Here is a 16,212-nt window from a genome sequence, read left to right as displayed (position 1 = left end):
ATTGTTCTGTTTATTATAGCAACAGTGATTATGAACAGTTGTTGTATCCAAAAGAGTTGTGTGAAGATTCTTTAAAATTTCCACTGAAAGAAAGAAGAAAAAAAAAACAGCATATGGGTTTGAAATATTTGCACTGAATATGACTGTTTTAAGCATTGAGTTTGGTTGCATTTTGACTCGTTTCTTGTGTCTAGACAAGGCATCACTGTACTGTGTGAGTCAGGGGACATGTGCTGTGTCAGTGACTGTACACATCAGCCTGTAGTAACTGTATTTAGCAGCAGTATGATGAAAGATCCAGCTGTTATCATCCTGCCCTCACATTCACACTTCACTGAATTATGTCGGCTGCTCGTATGAAATCACGTTCCTGCAGGACAGCATAACATATGGCTCACTTAATATGGCAGCTGAACAGGAGCCAAAGGCCTCAGCGCAATATTGGCTATCCATATATAGTTAAAGCCATTAACATCAACATGGATAAACACTTCATAGGCAACCAATAATCATTGTAAAACCTATTAACCTCATGTTTTACCCTCAACTGAGTTGATTCTTTGTTTTTGTGTTCCTACAGACCACAATTCTGCTTCTAACAATAAAAGTAAGTTTAGAAATTACACTATTATTTTCCATTCTAATCCTTTTTATATGTTCATCTGACCTTATTAAATCCAAGTTTATCCAGGCATATGTTTATGTCATTTCTGCTTGGGGTTATTATGACAATAGAAAAACACAAAACTACAATAATTCAAATTAAATTATTTTCATGTTACGGCTGATAACCAATAATGGTTTATACTTTTCTGTCTACATAAACTAAAAAATAAAATACTAAACACTAAATTCTACAAGTGAATTCAGGCATTATAGACAACATTATAATTTACAGTATGTAAATGGATATTCATTTTGAGATTTGTTAAAGATCACATTTAACAGTGTTATTAAATTAATAGTGTTTTTCAAGATGACCTTTAAGTGAGCGTTAGATGATGGCAAAAGTAACCTAACTGTAAAAATGTAAAAATCCTTATTACATTTCTATATGCTTCTGAGACTCTGAGAGTAAGAATAAGTCACCCAAAAATTAAAATTGGCATGATTTTCAACCTCATGTTGTTCCAAACCTGTGCGATTAAGTATATTTCCGTAATACGCATATTTCTTTATTCTGAGGAATACTGAAGAAGATATTTTGATGCAATGAAATTTTGATGATATTTCGATTCATACAATGAAAGTCAATGGGATAATTACAAATATAAGTAAAATTTTTCATGGAGGATCTTTGAAGCTTGCAATCAATTTATTTATAATCAGATCTGGCATGATTACAAGTCAAAATAATATACTTAAAAATAAGTTTCCAGAAAACTTCCTCCATCTGCCATTAGTCAGAGAAACAGATACCTCAAACTCACAGCCTTGCTTGATCCAATGTGGCTGGTCGGGAAGCTCAAAAAGACTGTTTAAAAAAAAAAAGTTGTTTTCATAGTGCAACGGTGTTTGTTTTTTCAACTTACTAATGGTTTCTGGCCTCTCTGCATAAAGTTCAGTGAGAGAGTAATTAATCTCTCAGCTGTCGGTTTCATTGTGACATGAGTTCATGTACGGGTGTGTGAGTGTGTGTGTCTGTGTCCATGTGTAATCTGTATGACCATCTCCAGCATTAATTCAGCTTGCTGACCATGTTCAATGTGGACTTCTGTTTGCGGCTCACAGATATGAAATGCGATAGAGAACAGAGCCCAGTTAGCATGCTTATTCGTCTGTTTGCACACTAAATGAATATATTACTTCCCACCCACAACTCCAGCACAAAAGCCCCTCTCTCTCGTGCCTCTGAATGGGCCTGTGCAGGCTCTTTGTAGCATGAGGTTGTCTTGACGACACCCCATGGTCCAGCGATGAGAGGAGCCTACATGGATATATGCTCCAGACAGGGAGTCTATTAGCTCACACTAAAACAGGGCCTAAAAAGACTTAATATTATTACTCAAGCTTACACCCACTGAGAATGACTGACACCTTTAAACTAACTAAAAGTGTGGTAGTTTACAGCGTAACCACATCCTGTACATCTCCCAAAAAAAAAATTGAATTTAATTGTATCAATAATTTCCAAGAAAAGCTAACAAATGAAAATAATTCACTAATTACATTGTGGCAGATGAGTAAATCATTAAACAGAGGTTACAAAAAGTGGGTTGGCTGAGTGCCACTGTATTCCTGTGTCTTGTATTCGGTCTATCCAGTTTTAATGTTATAAAAATACAAAATTAAACAATAAACAAACAAACAAACAAACAAACAGATGACCAAATAACATGGATAAATTGCATATGTAATTTTTACTGTTTCTAAACTAGATTTTTTTTTTATGTTTTTGAAAAACGTCTCTTCTGCTCACCTAGGCTGCATTTATTTGATCACAATTACAGTACAAAAGTAAAATTATGAAATATTATTACAATTTAAAATAATTCTATTTTAATATATTTTAAAATGTAATAATTTCAGCATCATTACTCCAGTCTTCAGTGTCACAAGTCCTGATTTGCTACTCAAGAAACATTTCTTAATATTATCAATGTTGAAAACATATTTGTTTTCAAGATTATTTGATGAATAGAAAGATTTATTTGAAATTGAAATCTTTTGCAACAATGTAAAAGTCTGTAATTTAATGCATCCTTGCTGAATAAAAGCATGAAGTAGGGATGCACCGAAATGAAAATTCTTGGCCGAAACCGAACAAAATGAAACACTGGGCCGAAGGCCGAATACCGAACACGGTATTTCGAGGTATTTAACACTGTACGTTTAACATTCTAGCAGACACTAAACCAACAAAGCACAATTTAACTTAAAATTAATAAGTTAGTAATATAATATTTTTGGCCATCAGACCCCCTACTTGAATCAGGCATGTATTTTTACTGTACAAATAAAAGCAGCCCTGCTGAGAAGAGGAGACTTCTTTTAAACATTAGAAAATATTACAGATCCCAATTTGAACACTATGTGTCAATGTTATAAATGTATTAACAGAGCTGTTGTAATTATTATTATCATTATTATTGTCTTTTTATTTTATTTTACAGAACAACAGTAAAATTACAACAATACTAACATTTATGAATGTTGGAGTTCTTGTTTTTTCTCAACTTTTATTTTGGCGGAAACGCGCAGGAAGAGCTCAATGCTTCTTTTTGTTGACAGCAGATTTATTAATGAGTCTCATTACGAATACATCGCACGTATCACGTTGTCACATGCATTGTACAAATTCATAAAAATGTGACTGAGCAACTGACAAGTAACACTGTTTCAGCGCAGATTTTCCTTGCACTTTGGACTTTGAACCCTGTTTAGCAAGCAGATCCACCGCGAGTTCGTGCAGCGCTGTCAGAATACATGCAATTTGTGTGAAAACAATGTTCTGCAGTTTATTTACTAATTGTTTAAGGCCATTTCGCGATTTCAATCATCATACAGTAACCAGCAACAATCACCCCTTCCTCTTCTCATTGAAGACATGCGATGCAGTCCTAAACAGTCTCTCGCTGAATAATTTTGGTTGCCGAACATTTGGTGCATCCCTAGTATGAATTCTTTCAAAATGGGGAGAATAAAAATCCTATTGACTCCATTAGTAAGATGTCACATCAGGACACTCGTGTCACTGCATGAAGTTTCAAAGCCAAATACCCAATTATTTACATTGCTTAATGGCAAAAATAAAGCATATACTCCAGTTTCTTTATGTCCTGTACTGTACTTACAGTTGTATACAATTGCATAAATTCACTAGGAGTGAGATCTGCGTTTGTCTGGGTCTTAATGTCACCTTTGGCAGTCTAATAGTGAGATCCTTGTGCAAATCACTCACACACACAGTGGTTTTCTCACAGGCTGTAGGGGAAAATATAGGATAGACGTCAGAGCTAAATATTAGTGCGGTAGCCTGGAACTCATTTAGTATGTGTGTTCAGGACGAAGCGTTTCTTCACAGTTTCCATTCAAATTCATGCAAAATAATAAAAACTAAAGAAATTTCTATTTATCTTTTGGGAACGCTGCATTAAAATGACATACACAAAGCTGCATGTACTTTGTAACTAACAATTATCTTAGCATTTAGCTATAAGGATACAAATGGATTGCTAAGGCTAACAACAAATGCCAATAAGAATGTCAAAACAAACTGAAAATCTACTGCTGATGTAGTGAAAGGAATCGTTCACCCAAAAACAGAAACACTTGACTTTCTTTGCACAATATGAGTTGATTTGGTGCTTTTTTAAATATCATTTTGGCAGTCGAGAGCATGGATCCTTATTTTTTTTCATTACATGGAAAAAAGTGATATATCTTTTGTGTTCCACTAAAGAAAGAAAGTCAAACCGGTTTGGAATGACATGAAGGTGTGTAAATGATGACAGAACCTTTCTTTTTGAATGAACTATTTCTTTAATATGCCATGCAGAAGTCAAATACGAAGATAAGTCACACAATGATGAGTGAGTATGATTTATACTGTTATGTGCTGGAGAACAGTCAACAGGCATTGTGAGGAGCTGATGTAATGGATGTTAATTAATTCACAGGTGCCCGAGGCTGCGTTATTTCCAGAGAGGACTGCTGATAACACGGACTTATGAAATACCCAAGAGTCTTGCACCCCAACTGTGGCAGTAATGGAGAACTCAGCTTTTTAACATTGTAACTATCCTGTGTGGACTCTGTGGGACAAATATGCAAGCCTCCGATTGGAAATCAATAAATTGATCTGCATGATCTGAATAACCTGCACCTTTTCACAGCTTTTGGAAATAAGAGATGTTGATCTCTTATTTAATAGATCTAATAAATCTATTACAGTATTTATATATTGGTTCCAATAATGAAATGTCAATAACAGATATCAGTTTTTCTTTTCAAATCGTAGTGAATTTGAAAAACAAAAAACAAAATGTAGTTTCATTTTTTAAAATACATTTAAATCTAAAAATAAAAAAGGTAACACTTTGCAATAAGGTTTCATTTGGTTATATATACTATATTATTTAACATGAACTAACAATGAAAACATTTTTTATTTTAATTGAATAACTGATTAAGGATTGTTCAGTTATTCAATTAAATACGTAAAGATTATTTAATTCAATTGGATGGAATTTTACTATTAATTAAATTGCGTAAATCTTTAAAAAAGTCTTCACTTCTTTTTGAGAGCACTAAAAAAGTTTTAAATCTCAGTTATTGTTAATTTCAACCGTTTTTACTGATACATTATTACAATAAAAGATTGTTAATAATATTTAATTTTAATAATATTTGATTGTTAATACCTGCTAATACTATTTAATGGACTAAGATGAATAGGTGCAACTAATGTTAACAAAGATGAATAATCACTAATAAAATTGGTTAGTTACTAGCCTAATGCATTAACTATCGTCAACTAATGGGGCCTTATTGTAAAGTGTTACCATAAAAAAGATTGAATTGGAAATAACCCCCCATCTTAATAATTACGGGGAAAATACATTATCAGTCAACCTTAAACCCTCATTTTTATTCACTCAGCAGAATAAAGATCTTTTTGGCTGAATTACAGCAGCAGGTCTGGTGTGACTGCCCTGTTCACACACCAGTGTGGACAATAGTTTCTAACCCATTTGTCCTGTGTGTTGTTTGATCCAGTGCCAGAGAACCCATGCTGAAGTAATCAAAAAGGGGCTTCAGTCTTCCATGCAGCTCACCACAACCAGCCTTTTGTTTTAATACCCTTTATCCTATTTTTGCCAATCCACATGGTAATAAATTCACACTGAACACCGTAACAATAAAATTACAAGTTTTAGCAATACAAATCAATACTAACCTGCCAAAACACGCACCAGCACACATCCTGAATTAATTAAGATCAAATCAACTCAAATTGACTCTGGAGTAATGGCTGGGAAGTCAATTTGAAGCCAGTTATTAAGCAAGGAGCCAAACAAACAGTCGGACACTGCCTCTCACTGTGAAAATAACAATCAATTTTTTTCCTGATTGATTTTTGAGTAGGCAAAACCTGGGGGGAAATAAGCGTACATTGCCAGCGCAGCCATGCAGCTGTTATCGCATATGGATCGTTTTAAACAAGGGAATTACATAGAGCTGACGACATATGAATCGCAATCAATAATACTTATTAGTTCAGATAAGACTCTTGCGTATGTCACACGAGTTCATTATTTTTAATATTAATGAGCATACACAGTGAGTAAGCATCGTTGATGAATTACACTAAATACAGGACGACGGCGGTCTAGGACAGCGTAGAGGGACTACGAATCACAATCAGCAGAATCTGCGTCAACAAAGAGGTCCACCCACAAATAAGCTTTTCAAGCGTAGGACGGAGGGAGCTTTCATGACCTTCTGTTCCAGTTTTGGAAGGGGGACAGCTTCATTTGAAAGACAATGGACTACCCCCGGACACACACATTGTCCTTGCTGGCAGATTGCAAATGAGAAGAATCTAAGCCATAGCGTTTGGAGTGGGAGGTCTACAGTTGTCAAGCACTTCTCTTTGGTTTCATTCACTCACTTGGATGGAAACACACACATAAGTATGCACACAATCCCACGCCACACAATTAGACAATTGCGAGTGATCAATGTCCAGCCCTCTCAGTCATTGCTGACAGGAAATCGTTGCCGATCGATGTTCGCTTGCCAAGTTGAAAAGCCCCAGTGTCACTGACTGTGGGCATGAACGTGGGTCGGCAGGAAGATCGACACCGGTGGGTGGGTGGAGCTCTGCAGGTGGTAGAAAATAAGACATCTGTCTGTTTGTTTCCTCAGTGTGAGGGATGGCACGGCGAGAAAGGGGGAAGAAAGCGAGGACATGAAGAGGTGACAAGTTCCACCTGGGCTGAAAAGAGAGGGAGACTGGAGCTGAGGAACAATAGGTGGTCTCTGAAAGGCACAGCAGATGCCTCCTCTCTCAGCGAGAGCTCTCCACGGCGCTGTCCACCAGGACGCTCACATCTGCCCTCAAAGTCAGGACAAAGGACACACGTTTGGGGATCTGCATCTGGCTGTCATTCCAGAAAATCGAAGATTTATCAGCCCACGCGTGCTAGTTACCCTTTAACCTCACTCTCAGACCCGTTCCACATCACAGGCATATCCAGATTGAAAGAGGAGGTCAGAGTATCAGCAGCTCTTCACAGAAAATAAAGACATTTCTGCGTTACTACACTGATTCATTTAATCACAGCCATAAATTATAAAAACAGTCATTAAGAGTCGGCTAGTGATAATTATTACAAACTTGATCATCATTAAATGTATTTTACATGAAGAGGGGATGGCATTTACATCCAAAAGATCATTATTCTACACAGACCATAACTTCAGCGGTCTAGATTCTGGTAGATTTATTGAATAGAAAGTGCTGTTTTTGTACCTGTAACTAAGTGTTTAACTTGCATCAAGCCTCAAAGCAAGGTTTTAATAAAAAATAAAATAAAATAAAAATCACTAATTATATTTTTAGATTTTCTGAAGGAAAAGTTGCCATTGCAATCATAGGGAGTTGCCATGCTGCTGCTAAGATGTTCTGAGTGGGTTCTAGAATGTTGCTATGGTGTTCTGAGTTGTTGCTAGGTGGTTACTTAAGGCTGGAATAAACAACGTGATTTTTGCCCAGATTGTTGTCCTAATTTGCAGTCTGGATCAGTCTAAGCTAGTTGCCAAAAGTCAGAGTCAGTAAACAGATTTTGGGCAGTCAGAGCTGGCCAGTTTCATAGAATTTTTTTTTGTAGTGCATGATGGGTGCAGACACAGATTTTTTCCCCTTAAGACTATGATTCCATCCAGTAGGAGGATAATAAACATGTTTTTATTATTATTATTATTATTTGTGTATGTATTTTTTAAAGTCAATTTTTCAACACAGTTTCATTTGAGTTTGAGACATGAGTCTATTGTGTTCGGAATGACTTGAAAGTATGGTAGTGTGTGATCCTCAGTCGTTCAGTGAATGATGCCCCGATTTTCTCTGTAACCATTTACAAAGTGTAACTTTTCAGATTTTAAAAGCCATGTGGTATATTCCAGCCATTTATTGACTCATGTCAGAAGAACCCAATTTCTTTACTATATTTTTGTCCCTAGATTCTCCAGAATTTTGTGTCAGTTTTACTGTCCACTAGCAGGGCTCCAGAAAAAAAAAAATCAAATAAGGAGCCATTGGCTCTTATAAGAAACAAAATTAGGCGCCAAATTATTTTTTTAAATGCCACAGAATAAACATGTTTCATTTATTTTTTAACACTTTAACATTTCAGTCATAATGTCACATGTTTATGTCTAATCTTTTCTTGTCTTTATCAGCATTTTAATCAATCTTATAAAATACTTTTTGATGTCCATTCCATTCATGTTTATTTCGTACTAGTAAAGAGAAAGATATGATGGGTTCATGTGCCGCTTGAACTGAGGCGCTAAAGCGATCACTCTTGCCGCATTAAAGAGTGCCAAAATGGTATTTATTGTTTGAATTTCGTTATGAATTAATTTGGTAGAATTTTAAAGCTGATACTTTGTTTATTAAAAGGTAACAGAGCACAAAGCTTATTGTGATCATTGGATGGCAAGTGCGCTTCAAATAATATGAAGTTCATGCATTAACAGAGCACAGCTTGGAACTCTCCCGTTATTAGCATCTGATACAATCATTATACCATGTTACTGACACCAAATTGTTGTTTTTCTAAAGAAAAACTATGCAAAGATGGTCAGAGCTAAATGCCGCTTGAACTGAGGCGCTAAAGCGATCGTGCCTGTCGCATTAAAGAGTGCCAAAACCGTATTTATTGTATTAATTTAGTTATGAATTTGTCAGAATTTTAAAGCTGATACTTTGTTTATTAAAAGGTAACAGAGCACAAAGCTTATTGTGATCATTGGATGGCAAGTGCGCTTCAAATAATATGAAGTTCATGCATTAACAGAGCACAGCTTGGAACTCTCCCGTTATTAGCATCTGATACAATCATTATACCATGTTACTGACACCAAATTGTTGTTTTTCTAAAGAAAAACTATGCAAAGATGGTCAGAGCTAAACAAATAACTAAATAAAACCACAGCTGATATAAATAAAATCCTGAACAGACACTCATCCAGCCTAATTAAAAAACAAAACAAAACAGTGTTTCCATGTGATTAATAAGGGAGCTAGTGACATGAATAACCAGACAGTGCACAGACAGCAGCATGTGGCTTCCTCAATCTACAGGGAGCATAGCGGAGAGACAGCACACGGCTTCCAGCAACACGGCTAATGGCGTAAGGAACCCCGCCGTTAGCTTAATTGAAGCAATCTTTCCAAAACCAGGGATGGAAAGAGATAAGAGCGTGACAGAGGGTGGGAGAATGAGGCCGTAAACCCTCAGCTGGCATGAGTGGCCCCTTGAGATTAGGTGAGAAGACAAGCAGAGAGGTTTTGAAGGCTGGAAGTGTGCAGAGGAGGGAAGCAGTGGGGTTCTCCCCCGTGGTCACTGCAAGTCAGTTAACAGACCAGACACCTGGGAACCACATAAATGATTAATATGAGCAGAGTCACTCGCAGGACAAGCTCCACTGGGCCACAGACACAGAGATGCTCTGTTCTCAGCAGAATCAATTGCGAGAGCCCGATCCAGACAGCCTGATAAAGAACGCCATCGCAGTGCAGATTCTCCGCTTATCTATCGGAGCTTTGATTAGGGCCGACACTGAATTAACAGACCATTATTCTGTTCTGCTCCATTAAAAGACTTCCTTGGCATTGACCTTGAACAACGTCTTCTAGCCAAGGGTAATAAAAATCTAACAATTCCATCTGCCAGTATGGAAAAACTTGACTAAAATGAAACACATAACACAAATAAAAATAACAGAAATTGGCATTTCCCTGACAGTAGTCTAAACAGCAATCGGTACAATGGAGGGAGAAGTTTAATATTCAGTACACAGCGCTCTGTGAGGTCGGAGACAGAGAGCGAACACTCCCACACTCGCTTCAGCCGCCGGTCATCCCACGATCCCCCTCTTTTCCTCCCGTCGCTGACCGAGACCGCAGTGAAAGACAGAGAGGAAGTCAATTCTGGGATGTGCTCTGCATGGAAACGACCGGATGCTTTAACGAGGGAGGCGGCCTGTCAGGTTTCTAATTCCTCACTCCTCCTCAGTCAAACGGACATGATCCATTTGGTTTAGCCTTTAAGTTGAACTCTGCGAGGAACATTAACCTGAATGTCGGCCTCAAAAGTTCTGCAAACACAGCACTGGGGGGCAAGAACATTTTATACAGAAAAGGAGGAAAGGAAGGATGGATGAAGAAGGAAATAAATGAGAATAAACAACAGAAAAAAGGAAAGGAAAGGACAAATGGAAGGAAACAAAGGAAATCAAGGTAAATAAGGAAGGAAACGGAAGGAAGGAAGGACAAAACAATTAATAAAATGAAGGAAATATAGAAAGGTCAGATGGAAAGGGAGGAAGAAAATCAAGAAAGAAAGAAAGAAAAAGGAAAGGAGGAGGGAAGGAAGGAATGAAAAGGAAACAATAAAAGAGGATTAAATAAAATGGATCAAATGAGGAAAGGAAAGGAAAGGAAAGGAAAGGAAAGGAAAGGACAAAAAAGGAAAAGGAGGAAAGGAAAGGAAAGGACAAAAAAGGAAAAGGAAAAGGAGGAAAGGAAAGGAAACAACAGAAGTAATGAAGAAAATAACTAATTAAGTTAAGATTGGAGTAAAGGGAGGGTAGCAAGAAAGAAAGAAAGAAAGAAATTCAAAGGAAACGTATTATTCCTCCACAAGTCTCTATGCAGCTATAACATGAGCAGGACAAATGGCAGAGTGTGTAACAGTCCACTGTTGTGGTTCTTTTTAATGTATACACAGTGACTCAACTGTGTAAACAGCTGAAGCTACAAAGGCAGTGTGGTGTCTGCTAATGTATGTGCTCAATACTCTCTATGAAGACCAGCACAATACACAAATCACCGTGAAGTTCAAAGTCCAAAAACCGCTTACTATTCAAACATTTTACATAGAGCTGCAAACAACCCCCTGCTCTGATGTCTTTGTGGATACATAAGCTTCTTCTGATTTTCCTCATATTAAGCCAGTTTCTGAGTCAGAGCTGGTTTAGATTGCAACAGTAACTGTAAAACGAGCATATCGTTTTACACTTTCACGCATTAAGACTGAATTTCACACGCAGTAAATGGATGCTAATCAAAAGTCTTTCTTCTGAAATATGTCTAATTTCCTTTATGCGAGTCAGACTGTAGCAACTGTTGGCACGTTGAGAAAACACCTCCTTGAATCTCCAGCACGTGATGCTAGGAGCAAAAACAAAAGACGGTGCACAGCTGGCAAAACAGTGTAACTGCACCGGGAGCCAAAAGCAACAGCAAAATCAACAACGGCCCAATCTAGTAGCAGACTCCTGCAAAGCAGAGCAAATGGAGGAGATCCCTGCTTTAAATGGATTTCAGAGGGGTTTAGAGAAGAACGGCTGCAATATTAACAAGAGAACTACATAAAATGTGAAAAAGGCACTACTAAGCTGTAAGCAGTTAAGTCACATATCTAGTCTTGTTTCGCAAGGGCTTTAATTAAATGGCATACAGTCTGAATCACATTGCAGCTTATACCGGCCAAGAAATGCCTACTTGGACAGGAACTAAGACCATCTGACCCACATGTAAAGCGATCAACCACAGTTTGTTTTGTTTCAATCTGCCATTTAAGGGTGGGCTTATCTGAAATTTGTCTAAGATTCTATCACAATAATAGACTGGTGTGGGAAAAATGTGAATGGCTTTACTATATTTGGAAAGTTAAACAAAATATCTAGTTAACTTGTTCCTCAAACAAAACTTTGAATACGCTAAAAGCCACTATTCTTGCATACTTTGGAAAATCTAGCAATTATTTCATTTTCAAAAGTGCTTGTATTAGTCAGAGATAACTTCAGCTTAACATCGTGATGTCTGTCAGCCATCGGCGATGGACGATGGCATCGTCTATCGGCCCAACCCTAATCGAGAAAGTGCTTTCCAATTTTGTACACAAAAGTTTATTCTGGCCCATCTAAACAAATTTAATACGTAAAACAACCAATCACAGTTCAATATTATACATAAAAATTTAAAGGGTTAGTTCACCCCAAAATGAAAATTCTGTCATTAATTACTCACCCTCATGTCATTCAAAACCCGTAAGACCTTCGTTCATCTTCGGAACAAAAATGACGATATTTGTGATGGAATCTGAGAGCTCTCTGACCCTCCCATAGACAGCAACGCAAATGAAATGTTCCCAGACACAGAAACTTAGTAAGGACAACGGTAAAACAGTCCATGTGACATCAGTGGTTCAACTTCAATTTTGCGAAGCTACGAGAATACTTTTTGTGCGCAAAGAAAACAAAAATAACAATTTATTTAACAATTCTTCTCCCCCGAGTTACTGTCTTCCGCCATTTTGGAGAGTACCCAAGAACGTAATCAGCGTTGTTTACGTTAGGGGGGAAAGCGTGCGCATGGACGTAATCGGCGTAATCAGCGTTGTTTACACTTAAGCCTGGCTCACACTACAGGATTGTTAGCCCGATTTAGCCCCGATTTTCCCCTCCCAAGAATCGGAGCAAAAATCTTGTCGAGCACCTCGATTGGTTCCGATGTTCGGCGTGGATTATCTGGTAATGTGAGGCGTTCACCGATCGAATCTTGCACCTCCCGATCTGCTCGCACACAAATCGGGGCCGCCCCGATCATATCAAACATGTTTGATATTTAGGATTTAAATCGGGATGACGACGGCTATATGATTACGTCAGTACTTTCTCAATAGCCAATGCGCGACTGCAAAACAGCTGCTGTAGGGCTCCGCTGGATAGTGGAGACGGAGGAAACTGCTTCTTGAAGTTTTGTAGTAACACAACTGTCTGTATAATGTGTCGAAAACGGATCACAACTGTAAGAAGGAGAAGCGCTGGGGTGAAATCGCCTCAGTTTTGAACCGGGTGAGTGCAGAAAGCTGCTAGTACGCTAGCTAATGTAAACATCACTGAAATATCAATGACGATCTGCTGCGTGAGATCATGTGAGGCGCTCCCTCTCAAAATCTTGTAGTGTGTGCATGTTTAAGATTTGAGGGAAGATAATCTGCAAAGATTCTCCTTATGTGTGTGCTGCAACCAGATTTCATAATCAGTTAGGATTTTAAAACTCCTGTAGTGTGAGCCAGGCTTTAGGGTAAAGCGTGCGTATGCGCTGTGATACTCTCCAAAATGGCGGAAGACAGTAACTCGGGGGAGAAGGATTGTTGAATAAAGTCGTCATTTTTGTTTTCTTTACGCACAAAAAGTATTCTCGTAGCTGCGCAAAATTGAAGTTGAACCACTGATGTCACATGGACTGTTTTACCGATGTCCTTACTAAGTTTCTGTGTCTGGGAACATTTCAGTCACGTTGCTGTCTCTGGGAGGGTCAGAGAGCTCTCAGATTCCATAACAAATATCTTAATTTGTGTTCTGAAGATGAACGAAGGTCTTACGGGTTTTGAACGACATGAGGGCGAGTAATTTTCATTTCAATTTTCATTTTGGGGTGAACTAACCCTTTAAGGTCTGGTAAATATGATATCAGAGAGAGAGAAAAAAAGCTCAGAGAACAAAGCGGAATATGAAAGATTTAGCTCATGTCAGTAAGATTTTATTAAAAGTCTATTACATTCACTGAGTTTCCATTTATTTGATCAAAAATAAGAAATATTTAATATTGTGAAATATTACTACAGTTTAAACTGACTTTTCTTATATCTGAATATAATTTAATTAGCAGTTTAATTTTCAGCATCTTTACTCCAGTCTTCAGTGTCACATGATCCTTCAGAAATCACTCTAATATGCTGATTTGCTACTCAAGAAACATTTATTATTATTATCAATGTTGAAAACAGTTCTGCTGCTTAATATTTTCTGTGGAAACTGAGACATTTTGGGATTTCACGATTTTAGGATTCTCTGATTAATAGTTGAATTGAAGAACAGAATTTATTAGCAATCTTTTGTATCGTTATTGATGTCTTTACTATCACTTTTGAACAACTGAATGCATCCTTGCTAAATAAAAGTATAAGAAAAAATACTGACCCCAGACTTTTGAATGGTAGTGTATAAATATTTTGAGCTAAACCGATCAGCTCATTACCTTGTAAACACAACTTGGTTTCCTCACAAACTACAAACTTCTGTCTACAAATAAAACCTACCTGTGTCTCCTCTCATCTAGCTCACTGTATCTCCCTGAATGGATAGTTGACCAGTGTGAGGCTTAAGTGCTGCTTTAGCTCTTAAAGATGTACTGTGGTTTAAGAGAGAATGCTAGACAATAAATCCAGCTGACATGTATGGAAGCATGAAAAGAAAAAAGAAGAAGTGATGTGGGGATATCAACATTTTTCTACACACCACAGACCTTTGAGAGGCAATAAACTGGGCGATGACCAGTGAAAGAACTTCACCATGAGAAGGGTTCACCTCATATACTCATAAATGCGCCAAAACTTTAAAGGAATAGTTCCCCCAAAAATGAACATTTATGATTTTCCTTTTTAAGTGAGACAAATTAAGCCTCTTTCATGAAATTACAATGAGTGAGGACTGAAAAACTATGAACAGAATAAAATTTAAGTCATAATTTAATGATAATCGTTCCTTCTCAAGGGCAGGTGAAAACTGAATCATTCAGCAAGTAAATTGAATTCAGAACCAATTCAGTCTGATGTGTAAAAGAATCATTTTGACTGAAAAGTGACCAGGGTATTCTTCAAAAATTCACCTTTTGTGTTTTGCGGAAGTCACACAAGTTGGGAACGATGACAGAATTTTCATTTTTGGTGAACTATCCCTTTAAGAACAGAGAAAATATATGAGCTACATGGTTGTTTTTACATTTTCACCCTGAGGACCCTGATGCTGTAATGACAGAATTTAAGCACATTGGAAACAGAGCTAAAAATAAATGGATAAGATTCACAGCAGTTTTCCAACAACCCTTCATCTCCAGAAGGCCTGTTTGTTCCCTCAGAGCCTCCGTGTGTAATGTTTAACAAGCTCTGGCTGGGACACTGTGGTCTTTTTCCATCACTGGGTCTAACTACAGTGAAATAAAGAGAGATTTGTGGCGTTCGGAGTGAAAGTTTACCTTGGGCTGATGTGAATGGCTCCTTCTGAGGAGGTCTAGCTGTTTTGCATTTGTCAGTGCAGTGGGTCCACCCATCACTAGTGCAGTCACAAGCGGCTGTGCTAGCACCTTAGCCAAGCACTTATGAATGCCTTTAAACAGTGTTTTTGTGCTTGAACACCTGACCGTGAAAAACACTGTCTACATGCTTTAGTTTATGACATATGGACATACAATGAAGTCCATTAAGACTTCCTGTGGCTGTCACTCTATGAAGTATATGTGGAAAAATATGGCCTGGTCAGTATTGCTTCAGTAATACATCAACCAGTGTCTTCTTTCTGAATGATATATTTCTTTTCCCAATTGATAGTATGTTCAAAATAGAAAGTCAAAGGTTGTCAGCGTCGCATACTATTCCCATGGGATTTTCTAACGATGCTTTCGTGCAGGCTTTTTGAGCTAATAATAGTTAATATCAGCTACAAACCACATGGATAAGGATTTTGTGATGGTTCCCGTTTGACTTTTTGATTTTGTCAGCTTCATCTTAGCTTTCTTTGTCAGTTTCTTTGCCACCAAGTAGTTTGCTAATATGTAAACATAAAATGTAAGTTAATAAATTTAGCTCAATGCTAAGGCTTTTATGCAAACACAAACAGTACATGACAAAGTATCACCTGTACATCAAAACAGGGTAGTACAGCACGAGTTTACTAGAGCCGATGCGTTTACTCGCAGTCGCTGATGAGTCTTGGTCACGCGAGTATTAAACAGAGCTGTGAGAGTGTGAAGCGCTTGAATTCAATGAAGAACTTAAAGTGATTTAAACTAGTTTAGAGCCAGATGAAACAGTGCTGATCAACAGGAGAAACACTGTGAGCAACGATACAGTCAGAAGGCCTTTCAATCTACAAATCGCCATCATTTACCATGGACTTACTGTAGTAACACTC

General features: G+C 37.6%; 1 protein-coding gene across 1 annotated transcript in view; it reads right to left on the bottom strand.

The window, feature by feature from the left end:
- The window catches only part of plxnb1a (plexin b1a), an 84,547-nt gene that overhangs the window by 48,735 nt on the left and 19,600 nt on the right, over positions 1–16,212 (bottom strand). The gene's annotated exons all lie outside the window — the stretch shown is intronic.

The sequence above is a fragment of the Sinocyclocheilus anshuiensis genome, unplaced genomic scaffold (assembly GCF_001515605.1).
Source record: "Sinocyclocheilus anshuiensis isolate Anshui unplaced genomic scaffold, SAMN03320099.WGS_v1.1 scaffold201, whole genome shotgun sequence".
NCBI classification, from domain to species: Eukaryota; Metazoa; Chordata; class Actinopteri; order Cypriniformes; family Cyprinidae; genus Sinocyclocheilus; species Sinocyclocheilus anshuiensis.
Note: the sequence above shows the minus strand (reverse complement) of the source record. Positions and strands in the feature narration are given on the sequence as shown.